The sequence below is a fragment of the Clarias gariepinus genome, chromosome 3, assembly GCF_024256425.1.
Source record: "Clarias gariepinus isolate MV-2021 ecotype Netherlands chromosome 3, CGAR_prim_01v2, whole genome shotgun sequence".
Taxonomy (NCBI): Eukaryota; Metazoa; Chordata; class Actinopteri; order Siluriformes; family Clariidae; genus Clarias; species Clarias gariepinus.
The window spans coordinates 44,348,548-44,364,956 of NC_071102.1; the positions used below are offsets into that span (position 1 = coordinate 44,348,548).

General features: G+C 38.4%; 1 long non-coding RNA gene across 1 annotated transcript; it reads right to left on the bottom strand.

The window, feature by feature from the left end:
• Positions 1 to 15,378: 15,378 nt before the first annotated feature.
• On the bottom strand, positions 15,379 to 16,409 carry LOC128519581 (uncharacterized). The gene is made up of 3 exons (XR_008357862.1): positions 16,356 to 16,409; positions 15,781 to 15,913; positions 15,379 to 15,557 (listed from the first exon to the last, which is right to left on the bottom strand). It is a non-coding gene; the product is annotated as an uncharacterized LOC128519581 (long non-coding RNA).

Here is a 16,409-nt window from a genome sequence, read left to right on the forward strand (position 1 = left end):
CTAACTTCATGTCCTTTCACTGCATCCATAAATCTCCTCTTTGGTCTTCCTCCAGACCTCCTGCCTGGCAGTTCAAACCTCAGCATCCTTCCACCGATATATTCACCATGTCTCCTCTGTCCAAACCACCTCAATCTGGCCTCTCTGACTTTATCTCCAAAACATCTAACATGGGTTGTCCCTCTGATGAACTCATTCTTGATCCTATCCATCCTTTTCTGAGCAGAAAAACGCTCGATTTTCAAGCCTGTGTGAACAAGGCCTAATACTTTACATCCATGATTCCCCCTGATCTGTTTCTTTAGCTAAGGCAAATCTATTAAAAAAATACTTGAATAAATTTATTATATTTTAGCCTAGACTTAAACACTAAAACTGTGTGTAAGTCCCGAACATTAATTGGGAGGCTATTCCAGAATTCCAGGAAGCTCTGCCTCTAAGGATTTCATAATAAGCTGTACTGACAGACAGCCTGCATCCTTTGATCGAAGTAGACGTGGCGGGTCGTTAGACACTTACAGTTTACTCAGGTACTGTGGCATGAGCCAATAGAAGTATTTAACAATCAATACGAAATTTTACTGGAAGCTGAGGTTATGGTAGGAATGATGTGTTCATATCTTCTGGTTCTACTGAGGACACTTGCTGCATTTTGGACTACTAACTACTGTAGAGGTAATAAAAGCATAAAATATTTTTTCTGCATTGCTTAGTGACAATATATTTCTTATCTTGGCAATGTTTCTGAAAGAATACTATCCTAATTATATTATCTACATGAACTTCAAATGAAAGATTGGAATTTATAATCATACCAAGGTTTTTTACTGTTGTACATGATGAAACAGAAAGGTTACTCTGTAATCAGAAAGCTTACCACTAGCGTCTAACCAGAAGTGCATTTGTCGCAGTGCAAAATAATTTGCGTATGTAAACAGTGCACAGTGAAGGAGTTACAGTATATACAATGAGTGCAAATAATTATAGCATGAGGTCCTAGTACCAGTACATTTGTCTTGTCAGGATGAAGCAGAAGGAAGTTAATTAGCATCCAGTCTCTTATGTCCATCACACACTTCTCAACTTTATTAAGATGGCTAAGGTGAGACATACAACTGTGTGTATCAGTATAACAGTGAAATTAAATACAAGCTTACAATGTACAGTATGTTGCCCAGAGGATGTATTTTAAAAGAAAATAGCAGTGGATCTAAACCAAACCCTGTGGAATGCTAAATGTCACTTAAAAATATGCTAAATTCTTACCAGCTAAATCTACAATCTGATGACAATCAGTCAAATAAAATCTAGGCCAGGAGAGGGCCATTCCCTTAATTTCTATTACATTTTCTAATGTATGAAGGAGAATACTATGATCAATGGTGTCAAAAGCTGCACTAAGGTAAAATAACACAAGCAAAGAGATATAACTCTGATCAAAGACCAGTAGAAGGTCATTCACTACTTTAACAAGTGCTCTCTCTGTGCTTCATATCCCCTTGGTATCCTCACAGCCAGGCAGTGGTAGCAGCATGGTGTCCCCTAAGCCAGGCAATGGCAATGGAAGCACGCTATTTTCAAATTTAGCCAATGGGGCTAGCAGAGCGTCCTCAGTGCCAGAGAACACAGCAGGGTTCAGCTAGAAAGGTGCATGATTGTTGCAGAATATAGCTCGGACAGTACAGGGTCTTGAGCGAAACAGAGCAGGAGTCAGGCCAGCAAGGCATGGAAAAGAACATGATTCATCCATATCATTGCCTGGAATATCATTGACCCTCTGCCTTCTCCTGGGGCTCTGTGCTCTCGGGCTCTCCTTGAAGCACAGTGCCCGAAGCTAACCTTTCAGCTCCACTGTGAGTAGATGCTCTCTGTTGCTCCTGCTTGCTCAATGGCTTTTGCTCCAGGTACAGCCCCTTCCCAAAAATATATTTGAAGAAACATATGCCTTTCTACAAGAAACCCTTTTCGTTCTCATTAGTCCACCAAATCATACAGACTGGAATGCTGCTGAGAGATGAGAAGTTGTGCCCATAAGCGTGCTGGTCTGGTGAACCAAATCCACTGGCGTTCCCCTGGCTTAGGACCTGCTAATCTGTCCTTATAGAACCTGCACTGGTGAAACCCAGCAGGGTCAAAGTCTCCCCTATAATTGACACTTGGTAAGTTTATTGATCTCGGGAGCTCTAGGTAGGAGAAAGAAATAGAGTCAAATGGCAGCATGCCCAGGCTTGTGTCATGGCCCTTTAGGTATGGAGGGGAGGCAGGATGCAGCTGCGGACTGTTGCTTATTATAGTGAAGTTTAAACATAATTAATTAAAACATACGTTATACAAACAATACTCATGGAACTTATGCTTATGCTAATGTCAATAAGACAAGATGAAAACTATAAAGAAATGGGAAAGAACAGAACAGATCAGAACACAAAACACAAAGAAACCAACTCAACAGGGACTATATAGTATTGTATATATACAACAGACTAATCAATTAAACAAGGTACAGGTGAATACAAAACTTCTTCAAGGCTTTTTTTTTGCACAACAGGCCAAATATGGCACAGATCTGGCCTGCACATCTGATGCTCAATAGTTATTTATTTTTTTGTACTTTGTGCCCAAGTAGGCACAGTAGCAAAATTACTCTGGCCCAGACTTTTCCCAATATCTGTAACAGATATGGTAAGACGATTTGTCCCTAATTTGGCCAAATACACATCTGATATTAATCTAGGCCAGAGCTGGGCAGATAAACTTTTTATTTTATTATATTTGGTCCAAATCAGACGCAAAAGCAAAACTACATTGGCCTTGATCTGGCCCAGACATTTCTAAAAATTTCCAACAAACCTGGCAAGTAGATTTGGCCAAGCTTATTTTCAGCTACAGTATGAGTTATTGCCACATTGTACAGTCCTAACCTCGCTCCAAGACGCCAAGACACATTTTTAAGAGTATTTGGCCCCCACATTCCTGTGGGAACCAAAATTTCAGGCATGAAGCAGGCAGTTCAATAATGGCTCTGGCGTACTGAGATTTTCTACAGTACCTTGATGGTATCCAAGCACTAGTGAAATGCATTGATTGCTTTTCCATATAATTTTTAATCATAAAATAGTCAAAGTTTTTAAAGATATTTGTTAAAATTATGTAATTGTTCTCTATTATTTGCCAAAAAATGTGTCCCCACATTCTTCAGTTGTTTACTATAACAAATTTCCATATATTGTTCATTACATGAAGAACAAGCAGGAATGGTCTTGCTATGAAAAGCAACTCAAAAAGTACTATATATAAATAGACTAATTAACTAAACAATTCAATTAAAAATAATGATTTAATTATGTGAAATGTGGCAAGTAGACTGTAGAAGTATGACACTTGCTTGCTGGATATAGAAGGACAATGTTTACGTAACTAGTCACTGTCCGGATAAGATGAATACGTCTGTTCTGAGGCACACTAGGCAAAAGACCTCCATTTATGATAAGAGAGAACATGATGTACGGTGTGTAGATTAATAGAAGAGAAGTGTGTGTATAAATATAACAGCCATTCTGCAACGGTGTCCTGACTAAGACCTGTCTTTCTGCACAATAAAGTAAATGAAATACTTTTATTTATAATTTTCCAGGATTTCCAGCACAACTCACTGACAATTTACAATTTGTGACCAGAGATCAAGTTTCATCATGAAGATCCTCCACATCTACTTCTGTAAGTTTATTTCCTTTTAATCACTGATCATATTTAATGTGTATGTTCCTCATTCTTAATAAACAGCGAATTACAATCAGTGCTTTTTATTGTTGTTTTGTTGTTAGATCTCCTTGTGTGCTGTGGAGCTGCAGAGAGTTTCACAGAGAAGTCAGTAGATTTGGGACAGAATGTGACTCTAAAGTGTGAGGTGTCTGTAAGAGATGTGTACTGGTTCCTGATGAAACCGTCAGAACCTCCAGTGTTTATATTACGCTCTTTCTCAGGCCGATCCAAGACAGCAAATTACAATAACATGACCTTCAGCATGACATTCTCACTGCAATGCAACAGCAGTTTATTTATACACAATATCAGTACGAATGAATTAGGAGTGTATTATTGCATCAGGACCCATACTGCTTCACCTCCAAACATCAGCAGAGGAATCAGACTTTACATCCAGAATCACTCAACTGGTGAGTTTATTTATTATAGTTACATTAAATGTGTGTGATAAATCAATACTTCATTATAATTGAACTGAGGGGTTTAAGTTCAAACTCTCTGATCTTTTTCGTGTTTGTAGATAATCAGACATGTAAGATTGAAGAGAGTCAGAATCAGACAGTAGATATAGATGAGATCAGACTCTGGAGAAATCTCTTCATCACATCAGGAATAATAAACTGTGTTGTGATTGTTGGAGTCACAGGTGAGTTATATGAGGAATAATAACCAAACCTCACAGACCTTCAGTCTTCAGTGTGTAAATATGTTGGATTAACGACATTAGTTTAATCAGACTGCATTCTGATGTTTAAGTCTTGATCATAAGCTGCTGTAGAAAAAGAAAAATCTCCAAATTGTGATGTGAAGCTTCAAGAAGTCGGTGGATCACAGGTAAAGTCACTGAATACACACACACACTTAAAATCTTATTAATAAAAATAAACTTTAATAAAACATCTTTAGGTCACAGTAAACAGTGTGTTATGTATGTTATGTGTTAATTAGTGCAGTGAGTTTAAGTGTTATATAAAGTATTTTACACTTTAAATGTATATAACATAAATCTACACATAGTCGTCAAGGCCTTTGTGCTCTTTTACAGAGCTGGTGGTCAAAAAGCACAGAAAGAAAGCACACTGCCCCCCCTGGTGTCTTTGCAATACAATAATAAAATATATATTTTTTAAAGAGTGTGAATCTGTAACATTCTTTTGGGATGGGGCTTCCCTGGTGTTTCTGGACAGTAGTAATTAAATAATTCAGTAAATCTGTGTTGTTCCACTAGGGGCATAACAGAGCATTAATCGCAGGGCTTTAAACTGAGCTACTGACAGAATGTATCAATGGTGGAATTCTTTATTAACAAGCTAAACATTTAACTCTGTAATTGTGTCTCTTTCTAAAAGAACTAAATTAGACCAAGCATCATTTAGTAATGAACTGCAGCATATATGTGTGTGTGTTGTGTAGGAGATATATAATTCAGAATGATTCTCTTAGATGAATTCAGGTAAATAAACACTTTTGAGACGAGTTGTTGATGCATCATTACACATTATACTGATTTCTTGTGCTAGGCCAACTCAACATTAGATCCAGTATAATATGAGATGATCCTCACCATGACCCTAACCAATCACATAGAAAAAGAATCACACCCTTTAAAATAATTGTTGCTTTGCAGCATAAAATGAAGACAGACAGTTTTTATTTTATCCAGTTGCATTTACTCAGTGCAACTTTTAACATCTAAGTGAAAGATTTAACAGCAACATATGAGAAAAAACTAGAAAAAAATTTAAAACAGAATCCCTGATTTAAAAAAGCATCACTTCCCTCCTAAAAATGACTTGTAGACTAAATCAGGTGAAGCTAATCACATTCTCAATGGTACACAAAGCGTTGCACATCTAGTCTCGCTGATATTTACCCACTGCATAAGTTACGTTAAACTTAATGATGAGGGTGCGAGTGGTAAAGTGCTCGCCCTATTATCCGGAGATTGCTGGTTTGATTCCCGGCTGATGCTGTAGCCTCTCGCAGCCGGAGGTCTAGAGACCGTCACGTTGGCTGGCGTCACCTGGTTCGGAGGAAACATGTAATAGTCTTTGGCAAGGCCGGTTCTACGGGGGGAGAGGTGGGGTTTGGGGGGGGGGGGGGTGTAAGAGGGGGCAGCGCCCCCTCAAATAAATGCCTTGCCCCCTCAAATTAAAATGTTAAAATGTTTAGAAAGCACATGTTAATATACTCACAAAATTAATATAATACAAGTTGATAAAATGATCTGCGGCAGCGGAAAAATAAGCAGAAAAAGGGACACTACACAACACGGTATTAGATTTCCCTCATATCTCTGTCCCTCTGCTGTGTGTATTCATTCACAGGCTGCACGCACACACACACACACACACACACACTCTCTTTCCCTGAGCCCTCAGTAAACATCTAATCACCGTCCGTATGCAAATGAGTCAAGACGTAGCCTAACGTAGTGATTTCAGATATCAGATTTTAGCGGTCACAGAGTGGAAAGACTGAAGAAGAAGCTGCAGCGTTTTTCAGTTACAACAAGCACAGCGATGAGTCCACGTCCGCTGAATTCGACAGACTGAAGACAAATTACCGTTGTCTGACAGACCCCTACGTAAAGCCCCGCCCACACTGTAGTTCATGGATGAATTAGTGGAAGTTTTTCCAAAGGGAAATAGGAGACTGTTGTTGTAGAGTGGAAAAAATAAAATATATAAAAAAACATAATATGATCTGTTCTATATTATATATATATATATATATATATATATATATATATATATATATATATATTCTATTGTATATATTCTAGTCTATATATCTGCTTTAACTTAGTTTTTTTATTAGTTATAAGACAACCTTTCAGTTTTGTAAATATTCTAGTTATAGTGTGTTAAGTCTTACTTTAGGTTAAACGTTTTTGAGAATTAGACCATCCAGCTAAGATAAATGTTATGTCGTTGATTGGATTAGGGATATTTTATTTTGTTTTATTTATTTAATTTTAATTTTTCAGTTTCCCCCCTGAGGGATTGCCACCTTATTGTGGTCAGGGGGTTTGCGTGCCTCAGTGACCTTAAGATCTATACCAGCAGGAGCTTAGTCTTCAAGTGGGACACCCAAGTTGGACAGGTCTAAAGGTAGAGGCCTGACAAAGTGCAATCCACTTCTCCAGGCTTCTGATGCAGCTAATAACACAATTCAGCAAAGACAATACTGTTACTATAAGCACAGGGGAAAAAACAGTGCTCGAACATGATGTGTTCACATGATGCCCCCCTCACATTTTTGACTGCCCCCCCATATGGTCTGGTCTAGAACCGGCCGTGGTCTTCGGCCCTCCCGACTGAGTGGTACAGTAGTAGAAGCCTTAATGTGGGAGCCCCCTAGTGACAGGGAGGAATTGGACAAGACTAAATTAGGGAGAAAATCGGAAAAAAAAAATTTTTTGACCATTTTCCATTCTGTCTTGCCAAATCCCTGTTGAACAATATGAAAACAGGATATTACGACCTCCATGTTTACTTCATGAACACTGTTATTTGGATGGTGAGCTTTATTGGATTTCTGCCAGGCATATTGTATGGTGTTAAATTATTTACTTTTAGTTTCATGTGACCACCTACATTTTTGAAATGCAAGTCGTGACTACATGTGGCCCCTTTTAAGGAATGACTTTTTTCTTGTAACACTCCCATACAAGACACATTTGTGGAATTCTTTTTGTTACAGGACATGCACACAATGACCACTCTCTGTCATAAATTCTGAAAAACTGCTTCAGAGATGCTGTAGGCCTATTGGTAGACTCTCTGACCAGTTTCTTCCTGGCAATTTCATCTAGTTTGGAGTGATGTCCTGATCTAGGTAGGGTCTGTGTTGTACGAGGTATATTTTACTTTTTAATAATAAACTTTACTGTCCTTTTAGGAAGTGACAAAGCCTTTTTTGGTATCCATCTTCGGACTTAGGCCTGCACAACTTTATTCTGGGGATCTTCTGGCAGTGCTTTGTCACCCATAATTGATTGTTTGCCTTAGTTGCTCTACCAGGGACTGAAATGCTGAATTAAAATGATCAAAATTACAATTGAGAAGGTAATTAGTTTCACATGATTTAGTTAACAAGTTATTTTTTAGGAGAGAGTGATCCTCTTTTTCTCCCTATTTTCCCCTGGCATGTTGGTGTTATATCTTTCCCATGGATGTTTCAGGCTGCAAAACAAACAATGAAACAACTAAATCAGTAAAACATAGATTATTATTTTCTATACGCAATGAACCAAAGAGTTTAATTCTATTAAATTATAAATGTTTATTAGTAAAGAAACTAAAGACTAAAGAGTCTCTCCCAAATAGTCTGGGGGTTTGAGACAATGTTTGTCTGCAGTTACAGTGCCTTGCAAAAGTATTCATACCCCTTTAACAGTTTGTCACATTACAACCACAGTTGTTAATACAGTGGAACCTCGTATTGCGAGTAACACTGTTTGCGAGTGTTGCGCAAGAGGAAGCAAACATTTTAACTAAATTTTGACTTGAAAAACGAGCAAGTCTTGGCTTTCGACTACCGAGTATCATGCAGCATGCATGCGCTTCTTATCTTACATGATTCGCGCGCACACACGTGTAATAATAAACAGTACACTCATGCGTGTAAGGTAAAAGCAAGTATCATTAGAGAGGTTAAAGACTCATTTTCTCTCTCTCTGTGTCAGCCTGCGTGTCATTGGACACCGTGCTCCTTCCCCCCTCCTCTCACCTTCACACACACACCCGTCCTCTTTTCACCTTCACACAAACACACACACACTGTTAGGCTACGTTTACACTGCAGGTCTCAGTGCCCAATTCTAATTTGTTGCCTATATCTGATTTTTTTGACCGTCTGTTTACACGTTCTTTTAACTATGACTCATATCCGATACACGTGTTTACACTTGCCATACCATCTGAAACATCGCGCATACTTAAAGGGAGGTTCTTACGCTACACACTAGCCAAGATAGACGAAGGTAAAGTATGCTTGGCGCTCTGCAATATATGCAAAGTTCGCGAAACGTCACCATGGTTTTAAAACGGAGGAGGAGAAAAAAACGGTAATTGTTATTTAGCCCAACTAAGCATTAAAAAAGTGGGGGGGGGGTGGGGGTGGGTGGACTGGGAGCTTTTCCTCTATCAAGTCACCTGCGATGTTATCATTTCACACGCGCTTCCACCGGAGAATAACATTACGTCATTAAACCGCGAAGAAGTCGCAGTTTTAATGACGTACAGAACACAATGACTCAGAAAATACAATCTGTCTGTTTACTCGACAATCACATTAGCACATATCTGATTTATATCTGATTTATTTCCACATATGAAGGAGGCCTGAAACCGATCTCGAAATATCAGAATGCACACGTTTTTTTCCTGTTTACACGGACATAGAACATATCTGATATGTGTCACATATGAGCAAAAAATCGGAATTGGTTCACATTTACCTGACAGTGTAAACGTAGCCTTAGATGGCCGGCCAGCTTTAGGACGAGTCCTGGTGGTTTCGAACTTCTTCCACTTACAGATGATGGAGGCCACTGTGCTCATTGGGACCTTCAAAGGAGCAGAAATTTTTCTGTAAACTTCCCCAGATTTGTGCCTGGAGACAATCCTGTCTCTGGGTTCTACAGACAATTCCTTTGACTTCATGCTTGGTTTGTGCTCTGACATGACCTGTCAACTGTGGGACCTTATATAGACAGGTGTGTGTCTCTCTAAATCATGTCCAATCAACTGAATTTACCACAAGTGGACTCCAATTAAGCTGCAGAAACATCTTAAGGATGATTATGGGAAACAGGATGATCAGGGGAAACAGGATGTGCCTAAGCTCAATTTTGAAAGCGTTGTGAATACTTATGTACATGTGCTTTCTCAATTTTTTTTAATTTTTTTTTTTATAAATTTGCAAAAATCTCAGGTGAACTTTTTTACTTTGTCATTATGGGGTGTTGTGTGTAAAATTCTAAGGGAAAAAATAAATGTAATCCATTTTAGAATAAGGCTGTGACATAAAATGCACTGTACATAAGTGTTTCATATGTGTTAGTGGGTGGGTGGGTGGGGTGTGTTGTATGTGCTAATTTGTGGTGTTTTATACGTTAACAGATAAATCTACACACAGTCCTCCTGACTTTTGTGCTCTTTTACAGAGCTGGTGGATAAAAAGCACAGAATGAAAGCAGTTACACTGTGGTGGAGTTTATTCTGTTTCACCCAGTGTTGTTTCACACAAACACAAACACACATAGTAACCGCTATTTGTTTCCATAAGCTGTGCTACATGATTGCGGTTATAGTCTGCACACGAAAACATCTCACACACGTCTAAGGTGAACAGCTTCATCTTCAGCTTCTTGCTCTCAGAGTTTGACCTTCTGCAGTAACGTTCACACAGGAGTTTTTCTCCACACGATCAAATTAAACCTTTCTTCATGTTTCCGAAAGGGAAGATGGCCGGAGTTTTACTGTCTGTGTAACTGTAAATTAAATGAATGAAGCATGTGCTCCATAAAACATCATTTAGTAATGAACTGCAGTGTGTGTGTGTGTGTGTGTGTGTGTGTGTGTGTGTGTGTTTGAGATAGAGAGAGAGATAAAAGGTATGCAGTACTGTATGTTCAATACCCTGACCATAACTCATCATTTATACCAAGGAAACTGAATAAGTTTATAATTGCTTATGCTAAAATTAAATTTGTGTTTGTCTGAAATGTCACATAAATGGAAATTGTTTTTCTATACATATAAGATGATTTCTTGATGTTTTTAATCAGAAACAGAAGAAAACTCTGCGGTCAGAATGAGCTGCACTGCCACTTCCCCCTCAGTCCTGTAGCTCTAAACGTGTTCATGTCTGAAGTTTTCTCACTGACAATTTACAATTTGTGACCAGAGATCAAGTTTCATCATGAAGATCCTCCACATCTACTTCTGTAAGTTTATTTCCTTTAAATCACTGGTTACTAACTGGTAACTTATTACCATTAACTGGTTATATTTAATACGTACATTCATCATTCTTAAGTAACAGCGAATTACAGTCAGTGCTTTTTATTGTTGTTTTGTTGTTAGATCTCCTTGTGTGCTGTGGAGCTGCAGAGAGTTTCAGGGAGAAGTCGGTAGATTTGGGACAGAATGTGACTCTAAAGTGTGAGGTGTCTGTAAGAGATGTGTACTGGTTCCTGATGAAGCCGTCAGAACCTCCTCTGTTTATATTACGCTCTTTCTCAAGTAGTATCCTTGAGGCAGAATACAGTACCATGACCTTCAGCAAGACTTTCTCACTGCAATACAACAGCAGTTTATTTATACACAATATTAGTACGAATGAATTAGGAGTGTATTATTGCATTAAAACTCAAACTACTTCACCTCCCGACATCAGCAGAGGAATCAGACTTTACATCCAGAATCACTCAGCTGGTGAGTTTATTTATTATAGTTAAAGGAAATGTGTGTGATAAATCAATACTTCATTATAATTCAACTGAGGCTTTTTAATTTATTAAGATCAAACTAAATGATCGTTATGTCTTCAGAGAATCAGACAGCTGATAAAGAGATCAGACTCCAAAGGAATCTCTTCATCACACTGGGAGTTATGAACTGTGCTGTGGTTGTTGCAGTCACAGGTGAGTTATTGATAAATTCCTCTTCCTAGTGTGTATGAATGCACTGTGCAGCCCAGGATAAGTCACACACTGAATATTAACTTAAAGCGCCTTTAGCTTTCAGGCACATTTACCAAGGTATTGTTTAGACATAATTTATGCAGCGTCACATTTACCTTTGTCCAGATTTGTATTAATTTTAGCCATCTTCTGTCAAGTCCTGTCTTTTTAAAAAGGGTTAACATGTGGTGTCCAGTTCAAGTGTGAAAATGATTCCAGAACTCCACTTTTTCACTCTCAGCCCTGGAATATAGCCGTGCTATCAGGGAAGAAAAACTCTATTCAGTTCAAGTCATCAGCCAACTTTATTTTAATGGCCCATAATGTTGCTGAGAAACTGAAGCAACCCCATATCACAACAAGAGGCTTGTACAGTGGACAATATGCATGATGGGTGCATCGCTTTGTGCTCCCCTTCTTATCCTGACACGCCCATCGCTCTGGAATAGGCCAAATATAGACTCATCAGATCACATTACCTTTTTCCATTACTCCATCCTCCTTTAGTTTTTTTCTTAGCTTAATGAATAATTTGTTCCTTCTGTTTTTTTACAGTACACTGTCTGGATTAAGGTTTAATCACTTCCGTTGAAGAGTTTTAGCAATAAAAATTCCTGCATTTTAGTAATTATTTAAGCCTTGTAACAGGTTCGATCCTTGTGCACGGGTGACACCACAGACACATGGCGAGATCATACAGGAAAAAGGCGAATTTTGAAAAGAAAAATGGGGAACGAAAGGGTTACAGGAGGGAGAAAGGATAAAATGGGAAGGAAAGAAGTGGAGGTGTGCACGTGCAGCTCCACTGGCAGTGGCCAGTTGGCATGCAGGCATACAGCTAGAAAGGCGGCGGTGGCAGACTGGAGCACGCGGAGGTAGCGCTCCTGCACGCTCCCATAATGGTGACCTTTCCCGCTGACACGAGCCAAGACCGGCTCCCTCTGGGGCGGCCACAAGCAGGAGGGGGGGAGGGGGGTCGCCTACGTAGGGAGCGTACGAGTGAGCTAAAAGCAATAACACATTTTATCATTCATATGGATTTATGTAGTACAAATAATAAGAAAATGTATGATGAGATGTGATGTTTTAGTCTCGATCGTAACCTGCTGTGGAAAAAAACACAAATCTCCAAACTGTGATGTGAAGCTTCAAGAAGTCAGTGGATCACAGGTAAAGTCACTGGATACACACACACACTTAACACTTCAGTTATTAATTACAGTGTGTTATGTGCTAACTAGTACAGTGTCTTTATATGTTATACAAAGTATTTTACACTTTAAATGTATTTAACAGAAACACAAACCCAAACACAGTTCTCATGACTTTTGTGCTCTTTTACAGACCTGGTGGCCAAAAGCACAGAATGAAAGCAGCTACACTGTGGTGGAGTTTATTCTGTTTCAGCCCATGATGTAACACCCACACACACACACACCCACACACACACCCACCCACCCACCCACACACACACACACACACACACACACACACAGTGGTCACTGTTTTTTCCATAAGCTGTGGTAAATTATTGCGGTTATAGCCTGCACAATAACACGTCTCACACACATCCTCATCTTCTCGTTCTCAGAGTGTGACCTTTAGCAGTAACTTTCTCACAGGTGTTTTTCTTTACATGATCAAACTAAACCTTTCTCCATTTTTCTAATATTTAGCTGCTGATTGTGTAATGTTTCAGAACGGAAGATGGCTGGAGCTTCATTATCTGTGTAACTGTTTACCACCAGAACATAATGTCTTTTCAAATCAAAACACTGTCCGGCCAAAAAAACACGATCTAATATTCCATTGAACCACCTTTTGCTTTGATTACTGACGTCACATCATTTTGATAAGCTTATGCAATGTGACAACATTTATTTTAGAATCACATACATGCTTCTCCAAGATCTTGTATTGATGATGAGAGGGCTGGACTGCTGAGTAAGGCCTTCTTCAGCACATCCCAAAGATTCTCAATGGGGTTAAGGTCTGGACTCTGTGATGGCCAAGCCATGTGTAAACACAATGTCTCATGCTCCCTGAACCACGTTTTTGATCATTTGAGCCAAGTGAATCCTGGCATCATCATCTGGAACAGGCTCAGTCTGGACTCATCAAATCACTTGACCTTATTCCATTTCTTCAAAGTTCATTCTATATTCTTCCTAGCAAACTGAAGCCATTTTTAGGTTAACCTCATTTACTAGTGATTTTCTTAAGGCTAAACAGCTGTTTCATCCCATCCCCTTTTTTTTCATGATTTGATTTCACCAAACCTTTAAGTGAGCTCTGATCCCGCTTATAAAAAAAAAAATCTGACCACATTTCCTCGAAGGTGATGGGTCACCACTGTCCTTCCAGGTTTTAATAATGAGTGTTATAGTTCTTCACCCAGATGTAGTACTTTCAGTCCCCTTTGTTGTTTTTTCTTTGCTTGATACAGAACAATAATTTGATCTTTCTGAAACAGAGTAACAACTTTGTTGCAACCACAGGATGTGTCTTCTGACATGGTGTAAAAAATAAGAAGCTCATCACTGCATCAATTAACCTCATTGCCAGATGAAACATATTAATCACTGCAATAATTATCCAATGGAAGCCTCTTAACTATCAGGTTATATACCAGTGGTGACTTATGTATGAATGAAGCATGTGTTCTTTCAAAAATAAAAGCTCATTTTCAAACCTGTACCTATCTCACTATGTCTTATTATATTTATCTGTAAGGATTAAAACATGGAGTTGTGGAAGTTTGCATGTTCTCCCTCTACTTGGTATGTTTCCTACAGGTGCTCTGGTTTTTAGTCCAAAGACAAGGATGGTAGGCTAATTGGCATTTCCAACCTGTATAAACTGTTTGAGTAAGTGTGCGTGCTTGTGCCCCATCCAGGGTGTGCTCCGCCTTGTGCCCAGAATGCTCGTTTTTTCCACTATGAGGCACTATGGAGTATTAATGTCAGGTCTGTAAACTTAGCTACTGAAAGAATGTACTAATGATGGAATTTTTCATTAACAAGCTAAACATTTATCTCTGTAATTGTGTCTCCTTCTAAGAGAAATAAATTAGGGCTTTCACAGCAATCAGTCTCTATAACGCATAATTTAATAATAATCTGCAGTGTGTGTTTGTGTGTGTGTTTGAGAGAGAGAGAGAGAGAGAGAGAAAACATTCTCTATACCAGGGAAACTAAACTTAATTACTTATGTATTTTTGTGTAACCTCACCTGAAATGCTCGAAGATGTAAAACATTGTGTTTTTTACATGTATAGGATGATTTCTGATCTTTTTATCAGGAAGAGAAGAAAACATTGCAGTCAGAGAGAGTTGAACTGCCACTTCCCCCTCAGTCCCACACGAAAAAAACCTATATAAACATATATGTTTTAATATAGGTTTGATATAGGTTTTTAATATGTGAAATATATAAAAATTGGCCGTTTTCCTATATTATATGTACATATATATGTACATATATACATGCATATATGTACCTATGTGCATATTTGCACCTATATTTTTACCTAGATATTAGAAAAATTGTTAAAATTCATAGCTGCTAGTCAATATAAATAAAAGCCCAAAATTTAGATTTTCTTTTTATTTTTTAAGAACAATTAAAAGAACAAAAATATAGTACAAGAACAAAAATAAGATCTCAACAGGAAGAAAACATATATATATTTTGAGGACCTTCTCAGCTTCGTGAGCTTTGAATTGATAGATGTGCCTGTCTGCCCTCGGGTGGCTGCCGGCCACTTCTTCAATGTAGAATCTAGAAAAGACAAAAATAATAAGACAGTATAATAATAATAAATGATTATTTATTAAAACTTCAGACGACAACAATTAATGCCACGAGGTTATTTGCTACACTATATGTTCTAGAAAATAGAGGACTACACACCTTATTGCGCAATACCCCAGAAATGTGGCTTTAAAGGAAAGGTAGGATTAAGAAGTGAGCAAGCGATGAATTAGTATATAGGTCCCAAGCAGATACAGTAACAATAATGGGTGCCCTACCTTATGCTGTCTCCAATGCCTAATAAACGCGACCAGCTGCTCCCCATCCCCTCTGGTTGGCTTTCCACCTTAAAGTAATATTTCAAAATTATTATTAAAGGGGGGTAAAATGAAGGTGGAGAAAGCAAAAGTTTTTTTATATACACATCACGTTTTCTTGAGGTTCAAAAAAATACAAAAATGGCAAGTAAAAAAGCGATGGCCCGCACACAAACATAATTTATTCCACAGAACATGACTGACTTTTTTTTTTTTTTCAAGGACAGAAAAGATTAGGAACATGTTTTGTACCATTCAGGTTGCAGCAAAGTCTCAGAGTCTAAGGTGCCCAGCAGCAGATTCCGCACCATGGCAGTAGCAGAGGTGGCAAGGCGGGCTGCTCTCCACGCTTCTGCCTGGCAAAACACCCCAGAGCCCTTTCAATCTGAAAAATAATTTCACATCACAATATTAAGTTATTGGCAACTTTTAAAAACTTTTTCATGTTTCATACTGATTCTTGCTTAGCTTCCCAATAGTTAATAGGATATTATGTATAAATGCAGATTAATGATAAAGATATGAAACAGAGCCAAATACATATTAGCAACCATAATCTAAAGCTATCCAAAACAAGGGGAAATACATTAGAACATTTATAAACATCTGTAAACTCCATAAGGCATTAGCTTAGCCACCGGGAAATATCATGTTTGTGCTAAGCTACATAAGGCAGCATGTTAGCATGATTTACCTAAACTATGTAAATGGCATTGAAAGCCAATGTGTCACACAAGCTGACAAGAGCTAGCTGAAGTGAGGAAAATATTTACTAATATTAGTTTAATATTATCAGAATAAGAGTTATATAAGACTTAATAACTTACCCAGTGTGTCCTCCTGGATTCTCTCTTCAAAATGCTCCCGTTCGTCGTCAGGGC